Genomic DNA, 13,364 nt, shown 5'->3' with positions numbered 1-13,364 from the left:
TAGAGGTTGATTCCAAACAGTGACAATTACTAACCAGCATTGACCAGTATCAAGATTGTGTAACTGTTATTCACTGCAGATCCCAGTAGTGGAGGATTAGAAGGGAAGTGCCTCATAACCCTCTGCCTACCTATAGGAGGAGAATATTTCAAACATCAAGTTCAAGTGGACTCTCCTGTGCTGTGCCCCATCAATGGCCCCAAGTCAGGCCACAGCTTCATTTGCTTCATGTTTGGACCATGACTTCTCATTTATTGCTTTATAAAATTCATGAAATATAACTGTATAAACTCATGGCTCCTTAATGCTTAGAAATATCTAGTAACCAGGAATGCTTAGAAGTCTTTCTTTTCTACACATCCAAATAAAACAAAATAACTCTCCAAATTAAAAAAAAAATTAACTACTGTATATTGTTCAATCACTTTTTTTGTCTCAAGAATAGTATAATCAAAACAATCTCTAACTTCAGCTTTTTGTGAATCTACTTTCTTTTCTGAAAATCATAGTGTTTTCATTACACCACAAAAGCAGTTTCAGTTAAACCCTATTGCCACTTTGATGGAGTGTCCTGAAAGCCATTACTGAGCCACTCCTCTTGACAAATACGTCAATTCCAAGAGCCCCAGTGGGCTACGTCAGGGGTGGGATGACTCAAATACAGGCACTTTCAAGGTTTGTCCTGTGTTTACTGATTCATGAATACAGGTAGAGAATCTCGGGTATGAAGGAACTCTCAAAGTCCCCTTGTGTGACCTCGTTGCATGTGCTTTGCCCTTAACTTGATTGCAAGAGGTGGAGCTTAATTCCTCTCCCCTTGAGATTCCATTCTAATGCATAAAAATATGGCAAAGGAACAGTGTGTGACTTCTGAGCCTAGGTCAGAAAAGGTCTTGTGGCTTCTTCCTTGTTCTCTCTGTTGGATCACTCACTCTGAGAAAGACCAACTGCCATGTCGTGAGAACACTCAAGCAGCACTATGCAGAGGCCCATGTGGCAAAAACTGACCTCTTTCCCACAACCAGTGAGGCACTGGGGCTTCCTGCCAATAGCATCAGCTCTGAGTGAGCCTTCAGATGGCTGCAGCCTTGGACAGATTTCTTGACTGCAATCTCACGAGAAACCTTGAGCAAGAACCACGCAACAAAGCCACTCTTTTATTCCTTATCCACAGAAACGGAGATAGTAGATGTTTGTTATTTTAAACCACCGCACTTTGTGATAATTTATGCAGCAATAGATAACTAATAAACCTTTTAAATCCTCTCACTGCCAAATGGCCCTCAGTTTGTCCACTCTAGTTTGACAATCTACAATGACAAATCAGCGTGCTCTGTTACATCTTTAGGCAACTCACACTGTCAGACTTCAGTTTGTATCAGTGGATCTTGGTTCTCTTCTTTGGAAACTCTAGGAGAAATGTGATCAGTTCCTTCCTACTTTGCAGGCTCTATTCAGTCTTTTCTGGACTGTCTCCTTAGCCTTCCCACCTCTGTTCATCTCCCACCTCCATACTGCCACCAGACCTTTCTGTATAGAGAACCTAACTATGGACTGAAAAACAGGGCAGTCAGGAGAGAAGCCGACTGCTGAAGCAGAAAGGGCAAAAAGGAGATCCTGACCTAATTGTGGCTTAGAGAGCCACAACAATCCCAGGATTGGAGGGAGAGCGCTCAAAACCAGAGCCATAAAAGTATATGTGATCAGTTTACTGTACGTCTAAGCTAAATGTTGAATAACTTTCTACATGTTAAAATAAAAGCAAAATATGTATCTCTTACTACCACTCCCATGCTCCCTACTTTTAATTCTTCAATGAGGACGGACACACACACACACACACACACACACACGGTCTCCTAACCTCTGTTGCTCATTTCCCTAGAAGATGGATGGGAACTACTTAACCTGATGTGAAATGCACTCCCCTCATATGACCCCAGAACATGCTTTCAGTGTCATTTCTGACTTCTTCTTTTCTTCTATTCATCTCCAAAGTCGCAAGTTCTGGCCACTCCAAATTACTTGTTCTTCTTCCAAAGGGTCGTGTTTTTTCCTTAGTAACTTTCATATGCTGTTACTTGTACTTGAAATTCCCTGAGCCAATTACATTCCTTCCTTAAGACCCAGGACAGGCAGGAATCTTCTTGCAGACCTGTGGAAGCCCCTCCCCCAGGTGATTTGTTCCTTCCTTTGCTCTTTTTGCAGCATGCACTTGGCATCCCTGTGACACTCACCATAACACATCCTAGACGTGTGTTGCAGTGTCCGCCCCTCCCAGCACTTCTTAGCCTTTTTTTCTGAACCCAATTATTTTAAAGAAATAGATCAAAGGTTGAACCCCAGTGACTCACATGGAAGGTATAGGAGTTTGAAATATCTTTCAAAGTATTAAAAGATTACACTGCCCGTGAGAGTCACATCACCAGGTTGTAACTCATTTGAGGACCAGGAGTGTGTCACGTCCAGCTTGCTTCCCACTCTCCGAGGTAAGCTCTGAAGAATTATTGGATGAATAAATTAAGTGCCAAATGGCATTTCCTTACTAATTATTTAGCAGAAATTTTTAAAGAAATTTACCACTCTTCTAGAAAAATGAAAAGTCACATAAAATAACCTCGCATGCTCTTAAAAACAAACAATATGGGTAGGAAATGTTGGATAATGACGAGTGTCCAGAAACAAGAAGATTTGGAGACAGTTTAAATGGATTGCAGAACACAGCCTCTACAAACAGTCTTGTAAAAGGACAATTTGGACGAGAATGTGTTTGCAACACCCATCCCACCACCTCCCACCCCCCAGATCACAATCTGCTGGCAAAGCCCAGCCTACAAATCACTGCTTTAACGCAAAGCAAATGCTGTCCCTGGAATGAAACAGCTGAAAAGAATTAATTTTCTTTGCTTTTAGAGAAAAAAAAAAAAAACACAATATATTTTTACCTGCTAAAGTACAATTACATGTGCTTTCCAGGCCTCTACAGAAGTGCTTTACTGAGGCCGCTGTATATAGTATAGTTAATAATTGTGTAAACAAAGACACCTCAAGCCTTCCAGTGAGAAAAATGAGTTCTTTTCCACTTTACGCTTGTGATTTGATAAAATAATTAGAATATATGCAAATATATGGCCTCAAAGGCCCCTCTCACACTATGGGTGCATTTCTTCCCTTGTAGCCTGCCCTCACTCTGGTGAGAGCCTGACAGACTTTGTGAAGTTCAAGGGTTCCTGCCTTAGAGTGATTAGTAGGAAGCAGTGAGCATGGGGATCAATGAGAAACAGACTCCATATATTGAAGGAAAATCCTAAGCAATAGGAGGCATAGAGGCTCATAAGGCCAGCGGCCTTTGTGCCAAGCCTATGTTGGAATCCTTCTTCCTCAATAGACTCGAGGCCCACAGTTCAGCCAGAGCCTGATCATCTGATGAGCACACATGGTAATTGTTACTTTCCCATTAAGTGACCCTCACCTTACTCAGAGAACAACTTCAGGCTCTTTGCTACTTGGGAATATGGTCATGATGCTGATAATTAAATTTTATACACGATAGTTTTTCTAATTGTCCAGCTTCCCCTCCCCCCGTTTTTCATCGTTACTATGAAATGCTTCATATATTTTTAAAAGAAGAACGTAATACATTTGTAAGTTGTAAAGGATAATAACAAAATGAACACCTGTGGACCCGCCACTCAGCTTAAGCAATTGCCCATCACCCACATCTTTGAAGTCCCCATGTGGGCCTGTCTGAACTTCATATAAACATCATATGATTTCTTCTGTGAGAGGTTTTGCAATTTCTTACGTAATTAACTGAAAGGATAATGAGTCCCTTTATCATTTTAGACCTAGCTCTACCAGACCAAACTGCTCTTCACTTGCCAGTTACAATAGAACTTAAACGTGTCATGTCCCACCCCACCTCCCCTTTTCAGAACAGGCAAAATTCTTCATCCCATACTCTTTTTGTCACTGATAGAAAACCTAGCTATGGTTTAAAAATAAAAAAACCGTTAGATTGAATCGATGCTTCCTGAAACATTAAAAAGATAAAATGCCATTTTACTTTAAGTTAAAATTCCAAAGCACCTTTTGGTTTTACTGGCATTAAAAATTTGGTGAGCGTGTGGGGCCCCGGCAATATCACTTATTTTCATTTCATGGAACGTGCCACCATGAGCATTTACGACCAAGCTTTCTGCTGGGCTCACACAATAATAAAAAGAACCCTCAAAGAGAAGGCAAATTAGCTCTAAGGCTAGTAGTGGGCAAAGAGGTACTTATAGATATTCATCTGATGTTAATAACTTATCTTAAAAATATAACTAAAACTTTGTTCTGTAGGAGGGTCCAGTGTCATGGTTGGAAGCTTATTTCTTTAGGGCCTCAGCAATGCTTTGGGATTGCTATGTCTTTACTATAGTCTTAAGAGATCGGGCTGGCATTTGGGTTCTTATTTAAACTTTCATTGCGTTAATTGATTTTAAGTTTGTTCTCCAAAATGTGTCAAAAATCCACAGAAAATAATTACAGTCTTTATATTTTTAAGTAAATACAGTTAAGGTGCTACATTGTATTAAAATAAATGATTACTTTAAGGTACAAAAATTTCCTATTGTTATTCATTCTTAAAAAACACAAAAATACAGAAAAATGTACATCTGCTTTCCTAAACTTCCTTTCTGGAACACTGAGCTCATGGGGCAAAGTTGAACGCCGCAATCAGTGGCATGGAAATATCATTCGACTATATACGAATGTTGAAGTGAAAATGTTAAGTAACCCTTGGAAAGAAGCAAATTAAGTAATTTATTATTAGAGGCAAAGTTTATAAGGCAGGCATGATATTTCAACTTCAACAACTGAGTTGAATTAATCTGTTGAGGTAGTACTCTGAATTGGTATAATGCAGAATTAGTTTTCATTTTTAAAACAAAGATGTTGATTACAAGTAGCTATAATCGGTTTTGTTTGATTTAAAAAAGAACTTTTCTCCCCTTAACTATCACTAATATACTTTTTAAAAATTGGAAATAATTTTTCATCTGTAATTTTCTTTTCCATCATGAGAAGTATTGGTTCTAGCTATAATCTAACCATGTAGGAGTGTTTTTTTTTTCCTTTTTTTTTTTTTGGCCACAAAAATTTCCATCTGAAATAAAGAATACAGAGATTTATGAATAGAATTCTAGTGATTATGTAATTCTTATTGCTGTGGTTCTCCTAAAACTCTCAGAAAAACATTTTGACAAGTTTTATAGTCAATTTTCATCTGCTCAAAGGGTAATAGAGATCACCCTAGCATGAAATAAATCCTAAAAAAATATTTGTTGAATGAATGAAATCATGTTTCAATAAAACTTGTTTCACTGAATGCTTTTCTTTTCAGCAGAGAACTTCCAAGCCCTAGCTAGTGGCCCCTATTTCCGGCAGTTTCTAATACAATAAAATGATAAAACAGGAAGAGAATTGAAATGTCCTTTGGGGGCTTGTATTACTATTTGACCCACATCTCTCTCTTGCTTTTTAGTTAGCATCCTTCTTTAATCTTGGACAAATCAGAGTGCGCCTTGGAAAGAGAGGATAATTATTTTTTTGGCTTAGTGTAACTGGGCTTCTATAGAACTCCATCTCCAGCTCTCCCAAGACAGTTCAGTGGTGAAAGTTTTTCAGGGAAGCAAGCCAACTCAAAGCTACTTCATGGCCATAATGGGACATGCATTAAGAATCCTTAAGGATTCTTAAGGATTCCATGTCAGGACAGTAAAACATCCTTGTATGAACCCACTGTTCGGTTATATAGAACCTACCAAGGGGCGGTGGGATCTACAGAGATAAGAGGAGGCTGTTCTGTTTACAGTTCGTCATTCTCATTTTAAAAATGAATTTATCTTTATTCAATAAGGAGTAACTTAAGCGCTGTGCAAAATGTCCTAGGGTGAGCGATTCAATCTAAGGCTAAGGAGCAGCAGCTGACTTGGCAACTGCCCAGTCCAAGACAGTTCTGATTTTAGAGTTCTGTTTTCCTTGCAAGAAAGTCTGGGATGTGAAGCCAGGCGGAGAAGTTTTAAATGGGTGCGGGAGCCAGTGCAGCTGGGGGTTGTTAACAATTGGAGAACAACATTTTTTTTTTTTTTTTAAGGGTGGCTGAGGGCTTCTCTGGTCAGAAAAGAGAAACTGGTTAGAAAAAACTTGCTTGCGATCCTGGCAAGGAAAGTTTGTTTGACTTAATTTAAACAGGATGACTCGTGAATCATTTTGAGAAAGGTATCCTGGGCGGGAAAATCATACAAGAGGTAGCTTGCAGCTCTAATATTAAGCGGTGAAGGTGGTGATTTGATTGTCAGTAGGAGGCAAAGCCTTGCATAAGGGCTAACGGCTGTCTCATATAGTGGGGGCTATACTAAGACTGAAGTAGAACTGCGCTTGGGCATTACACCCATAGGGGAATTCATTTGCTGCAAAGCACTCGATACAACTTGCCAGAAAGGCTGGCCTCTAAGACTATGTACAAATCCATTCTGAACGTCCCTGTAGTGTCATTGACCTGTGGCTCTCGTGGAGCACACGTGTAGCACATCACCGCCTGACCCATTCTCTAGCACTGGAACAGGATCAGTAGTGTTGACCTTTTGGGACATTGTTCTTGTGTGAGATGTAAAGCCACTTGGTGGAAAAGAATCCTGCCAATTCCCTGTGTCCACCTTGCACATGTAAAACCCATTCAGGAAACTATTTTAGCATGGCTTTGGGTGTTCTTAATGTTTTCTGATGGAGATAGTGTCCTGATCTGGCGTTTCCAGTAGTAGCCTCATCATCACTGGGCTTTAGCTTTTTTAATTAATTAATTAATTAATTAATTAATTAATTGTTTTTTTATTGGGGAAGGGGAACAGGACTTCATTGGGGAGCAGTGTGTACTTCCAGGACTTTTTTTTTTCCCCAAGTCAAGTTGTTGTCTTTTCAATCTTATTTGTGGAGGGTGCCGTTCAGCTTCAAGTGATTGTCCTTTCAGTCTTAGTTGTGGAGGGCACAGCTCAGCTCCAGGTCCAGTTGCCGTTGCTACTTGAGGGAGTCGAACCGGCAACCTTGTGGTTGAGCCCACTGGCTCATGTGGGAATCAAACTGGCAGCCTTCAGAGTTAGGAGCATGGAGCTCCAACTGCCTGAGCCACTGGGCTGGCCCTGGGCTTTGGCTTTTTGAAAAAACGAAAGCCTTTTCAAATCAGTAATTGAGGTGTAAATAGTCATGGGCCACTACCAAAGAAACATGGTCATTACCAAAAGGCCAGGAGATTCTCTAAAAGGAAATAATGCTTCAGCTTGACCACACCAAAGGCTGTTATATATAGCACTTTCACAGGCTCAGACCTGTCACTCCAGGCCATTCATTTGCTCTGCTGGTTGCTTGAGTTTATGGTCCTCTATATGTAATAATTGCATATGGAAAAATCTTGATACTATGATGTAGCATCTGTCTAGTTTGCTGTATTATTATTAGAATCACTTTAATACTGTTACTATAAACTTTAATTTTTAGAGTTTGGAACAATTTCAGATTTAGTCCCTATCATCAAGAAACCAGTTAAATATTTCTTGATATCACTTATGGTAAGAAATGTTCATTAATTTTTATTGAAATATTAATTTTTCCTACATGTAACTGTGTTGGAGCAAACTTTGTACTACTCTTTGCTGAGTTTTAATTATAAATCAGGACTTAAACAGTTTTGAAAGTTTTTGTGAGATAAACTTTACCCTTGAGGCAAATAATTGTTTTCTAGTCATTTATAAAACTTATATATATTTTGAATTTTTCTTTATTTTTAATGGAAATAGACATTTGTTTCGATTGCTTTTTGACTATAACAGGCTTTTTCCTAAATATATGTCCCCAATGTAACTTTCAGTAGAGACTTATTCATGGCCCTTCATAAGGTTTGATCATGTTTTAGTCATAAGACATGAAATAATTTGAAAGCATAGATCAGTTTCACACTATAATAAGGCATTCTCATGAAGGATAATTAAAATTATATGTTAACATCCATTGCATCAAATTTCAGTTGTTCAGACTATCATAATCTAAACAGGGAATAAGTTAATTCTTGATAGATAATATATTTAGATTAACAAGGTCATTGAGATTCTTAGGGGCATTTTTTAAAAATAGAAAATAAATAAAAACAGGACAAAATTCAGAAGTTTGAGAAGTGCTATATGGTTGCCTTCCACTCAGTTCCCTGAATCAACCAGTTCCCTCTGCAGTAGCAACCACTGTTGCCAGTTCCTAAAATATTCTTCCAGAGAGATCCCTGTATTTGCAAACATGTTCATCCATGATGCCCTTTTGTTTTCTTTAACAAAAATGGCAGCACCATCTCTATACATCATTCTCTACCTTTTCTTTTATATTAGATAAACTATACATCTTGTAGATTAGTGTTTTTTCAGACCACAATATATCATGTTAATGAGATCTAAAATTAATTTAGTGAGTCACAAGTACAACCTCTTAAATGCAGTGGCTATAAAGAACCCAATAGACTAGATCAAATGCAAGTACAATAGTAAGTATTCTTTCATGAAATTTCATTTCTAAAGAAATGTGTGTATTATGTGACAATACATAAGGGTATTTTTTGTTTTGTTTTTGTTTTACTGTGGTACATGTTCAAAAAGTTTGAAAAACATTTAATGTCGATGGTTCCATGTCACCCAGGTAGAGCTTCCTTTTTTGTTTTTATTTTTGTATAGTAGTCCGTTGTATAGAGTGTTATAGTTTTTTTATATATATACTTCCACCAATAGGCAATTAAGCTATTTCTAGTTTATTCCTAATTAAAACTACTTCTTTGTAAAAAAGTTATTTCACACATTAAAGGCATCTATAGAATAAATATCTAGAAGTATAATTGCTGAATCAAAGGGTATGTCATTTTGATAGCTGCAGTCAATCTTCATTATTTGCAGATTCCACATTTGTTAATTTTCCTACTTGCTGAAATTCATTTGTAATATCAAAATCAGTACCCCTGGCACTTTCACAGTCATTGGTGGGCATGTGCAGAGTGGTGAAAACTTTGAGTTGCCTGATACACTCAGGTTACCAAGGTGATGCTCTGCCTTCTTGTCTCAGCTCTCTTTCTGTAAACAAGTGTCCTTTTGGTGGTCTGTTTTGTGTCACATTTTTCACGTTTCTGCTTTTTGTTGATTTCACTTTTTAAAAGTGGCCTCCAAGCATAGTGCTCAAATGCTTTCTAGTGTTCCTAAGTGCAAGGAGGTTGGGGTGTCTTGTGGAGAAAATGTGCATGTTGAATAAGCTCCATTTAAGCTAGAGTTATAGTGTTGTTGGTCTTAAGTTCAAAGTTAATGAACCAACAATACCGTACATCCAGAAAAAGGAAGAAGAAACTTACTGATCTGTATGCTGCTCCAGAACCTGCTAAAGTAACGTCTATGGTGCATATTGAAGCCATGGAAAAGCTGGAAAAGTAGCTAACTTACGGATTCATGAGATGATGGCCAATAAAAAGAGTCTTAGGGGACAACATTGTTGTGAGGCTGAAAGACAAAGAAATTCGTGGGCACATTATCCATCAGGAATAATTAAACTCTGCTTGGCTAGTGTTTTATTATAAAGAAATACTACATATAATTAATTATTTATAAGAAATATATATTAAATAATACGTCTTTAACAGAAACACACATAAAATAAGGTTACTTATAGATTGAAAATGTGACCAGAGGCTTGCAGGAGCAATAGCTCCATATTTGCTAATTCAGTGTTCATGGTGACCTTACAGAACATAACTACACAAATTAAAAGAATGTATTTCCAAATGGCCATACTGCCACCATTATTATGAGAGTGCTTTCTTCACCCCAGCTAACAAAAAACGTTGTTTGAAACTTTTTGATATCGGATAATACAATAGTTGAATAATGGTATCTTATGGTTTTAATTTGTGTTTCTTTCAGTAGGCAAAATGTAGACTATCATTTTGTGTTTTAGAGCCATTCATATTTCCTTTTGTTCATATCCTTTTTGCTTTCTCTTTGGATATTTGTCTTTTTCTTATTGATTTGTAGCAGATCTTTATATATTAAGAAAGTTAGTCCTTTTTCTGTACTGTGAAATGCAAATATCTCCCTAGTTTGTAATTCATCTCTTGCCCTTTTTCCCTGCATGGCAAAGCAAATACTATAAATATTTTTTTAATGTAGTCAGATATATTGATCTTGTCTTTTACAGCCTCTGGATTTTGTTATAGTTTTAAAAGCTTTCCTTAAAAAATATTTAAGAGTTGTGTTTGTGTTTGATATGTGGTCCTTTGTTGTTTGTAAGGAATTTAATCTTCTTAATATGTAACACTAATTGTAAGTTCTTCTTTTCAAACTGAGTAAATTTCAGAGTAATAGAACAATGGAAGATCACAAGTTTAGGAATCCAGAAGTTCAGTTTTAATTCCGGTTTGTGCACGTACTAAAATGACCTAAACCATGTTACTTACTTTCTGTGAGCCTCAGGTTCCCCATCCAGGCTTTCTGAGTTTTGCTGCAAAAGACAGTGCCTGCCATATGACAGATTCTGAATGTTAGTTCCTCCCTCTCCTGCTTCTCTGAAGTTCTCCACCAAGAAATAGTTTGTTAACTTAAGACAGGCACTAAAAGAAATAAAATCAGGCTTCTTTTCAAAAGCATTTTATAATTTAAATTGTAGGCAATTTCTGCTGAATTTCTCAAGCTAGACTGAACTAGCTATACACTGAACTGATGAATTGATCGCTATATACTGATTTGAATTGTTGGTATTAAAAACAATGTGTCAGTACAATGCACCTCATTTTTTTCTTTTTTTTTTGGGGGGGTGGGGGTTTGCAAAAAGAGTGAAGACTGAATTTCTAGACATTGAGTTACTTTCTTTAAAGACTCCTAAATTGTATATCTAGAAATTTTATTGCAAACCCTTCAATATAAAAACATTTAATGTATTCAATCAATATGCCCAATTTATTCTGATTTGTAAGTTTAAATTTTTTTATATATTGTATTTCCTTAAAGCAGGCTATACTTTTAGAGAGGACAATGTAGTTTAAAATCACCAAAACTGTGTCTTTAAAAAGAAATACATAAAATGTAATGTTCTTATCTTTCACCTTCATGACTACATTGACTATATGAGCAGTGACCACTGTAACATTTGGGGCATAAGGAGAAGTCACAATTTTAGAACTGCCTTAACTTTGTACAAGTGCGTTGTCACTACTCTAGGGGAAATTCAGTAAGACTTGAATGCCTTTGCTCTATTAGGCAATTTAGAATATCCCAGACCTTGCTCTGGACTTCAAGATTTTTGAAGTTCAAAGGAGATGTGTGAGGAAGAAAAAACATCTGGTGAAGAGAACTTGCTTCATTGCGTGAGACTGTTTTCCTGCACTCTTCAGCAGAGCGTCTGTTGAGCAGGTTGGCAGGTTTGATAATTAATTAATGATGAGGGAATGAGCCATGTATCTGAGGAACTCAATTTTGCCCCTTACTGCTTCTTTCTTCCCCACATGTCTGGCAAAACCTTCAGAGTCTAGGATCACTGATCCCACAGTTGTGTCTCAATTCAAACACTTGTCTTCAGGCTTAATTAGCTCAGAGATATAAACAGATGGATGGCCTGGGACCCAGAGGGTTTAGTGTTGAGCAATGCAGTTTTATTATCAGGGACTTTTGAAATTTTTGTTGGAGAAGTGCCTCAAACCTTAAAAAAATGCCTTTTAAAAAAAACTTAGAATTTTGAAAGTATGTACTGGAAGGTAACAAAGTTTTGTGTGTATCTTTGTATGTTTGTGAAGTTTTCTTTTTGTAACTTTTAATTTAGACATAATTTCAAACCTACAGAAAAGTACAAGGGACAGCCATAATTCCTCTACCAGATTCACTCATTGTTTTCATTTTCCCCCATTTACTTTGCCATTCTTACTTCCTACTTCCCTCCATCTTCCTTTTAGACACACACACACACACACACACACACACACACACACACACACAAATGTATATATTTTCTGAGCCATTTAAGACCAAGGTGGAGATTTCAGGGGTCTTTAGCCCTACGAGTTCAGTGTGTGTCTCTTAAGAACCAGGTCATTTTTCTAAATAGTCACATACAGATATCAAAATCATAAAATGTAATATCGATACAGCACTATTATTGAATCCATAGTCCCTTTTCAAACTCCCATCAATTGTCTCAATAATGTCCCTTATAACATACCCTCTACCCCTAGTCCAGGATGCATTTAGTTGTCATGTCTCCGTTGTCTCTTAGAAATGGGACGGTTTCTCAACTTTCCCATTGAAATGAAAGTTTCTCAACTTTCTTTGTATTTTTTGACTTTGACTTTTTTGAAGAGTTTAAACCAATTATTTAGTAGTGTTCCCATATCAGGTTTGTATGGTGTTCCCTCATGTAATCCTGGTACTGCAGTTTTGGCAAGAATACAGAAGTTGTGATGAGTCTCAGGGTGTCTTATGAGGAGTCACATGGTGTTGATTTGTCTGTCCCTTGACTGGTGATGTTAGCTTCAGTCATTTGCCTAACGTGGAGTCCATCATGTTTTCCACAGTGAACTTACATTTTCCCCCCTTATATTTAATAAGAATTTGTGGAGAGATACTTTGAGACTGTGAAATAGCCTGTTTCTCTTCAAATTTTTACTAATTTTATCAACCATGCTGGTTTATTAACTTTATTATTTTTTCTGTATTTATTAGTTGTCATCTGCTACAAGGAAGAGTTTTCTCTTCTTCCTTGTTTATTCATTTGTTTGTTTGCATTAGTGTGGGCCTATTGGTTCTCATTTTGTTCAGTGGTAATAATTCATTACTATTATTATTTTGCTACTTCAGTTTACACAGATTTAGCCAGCATGAGCCCCTTCAGGCTGACCCCGAGTCCTTATCATTCTTTGAGCATTGCCTTACTTTCTGGCACAACAAGATGTTACAGATTCATTTTATATTTTCTCTGCCCCAGCCTTGGAATTGACATTTCTTCAAGGAATCCTGATTTCTTTTCATGCAGAATGGTATTTAGAAACCAAGACATGTGTGTGTGTGTGTGTGTGTGTGTGTGTGTGTGTGTGTGTATTAAAGGAAACTACGTTATGGAATATTACATTTATTAAATCACTGTGTACTGTACGTATGAGTGTGTGTGTGCACGTGTGTGTCTTTAATGTTACAAGTTTCAAACAGAAGAGCATTTATTTTACATGTAATAATCATAAGTTTTGACAAGAAAGAAATACATTTTTCATTTCGCAGTAAATGGCATTACACAGTTTTGAGTACTAAATCATCTTGACA

General features: G+C 37.2%; 1 protein-coding gene across 5 annotated transcripts in view; it reads left to right on the top strand.

Moving 5' to 3' along the window:
• The window catches only part of TASP1 (taspase 1), a 245,179-nt gene that overhangs the window by 195,455 nt on the left and 36,360 nt on the right, over nt 1-13,364 (top strand). The window lies entirely within an intron of this gene.

The sequence above is a fragment of the Rhinolophus ferrumequinum genome, chromosome 23 (assembly GCF_004115265.2).
Source record: "Rhinolophus ferrumequinum isolate MPI-CBG mRhiFer1 chromosome 23, mRhiFer1_v1.p, whole genome shotgun sequence".
Classification (NCBI taxonomy): domain Eukaryota; kingdom Metazoa; phylum Chordata; class Mammalia; order Chiroptera; family Rhinolophidae; genus Rhinolophus; species Rhinolophus ferrumequinum.
Note: the sequence above shows the minus strand (reverse complement) of the source record. Positions and strands in the feature narration are given on the sequence as shown.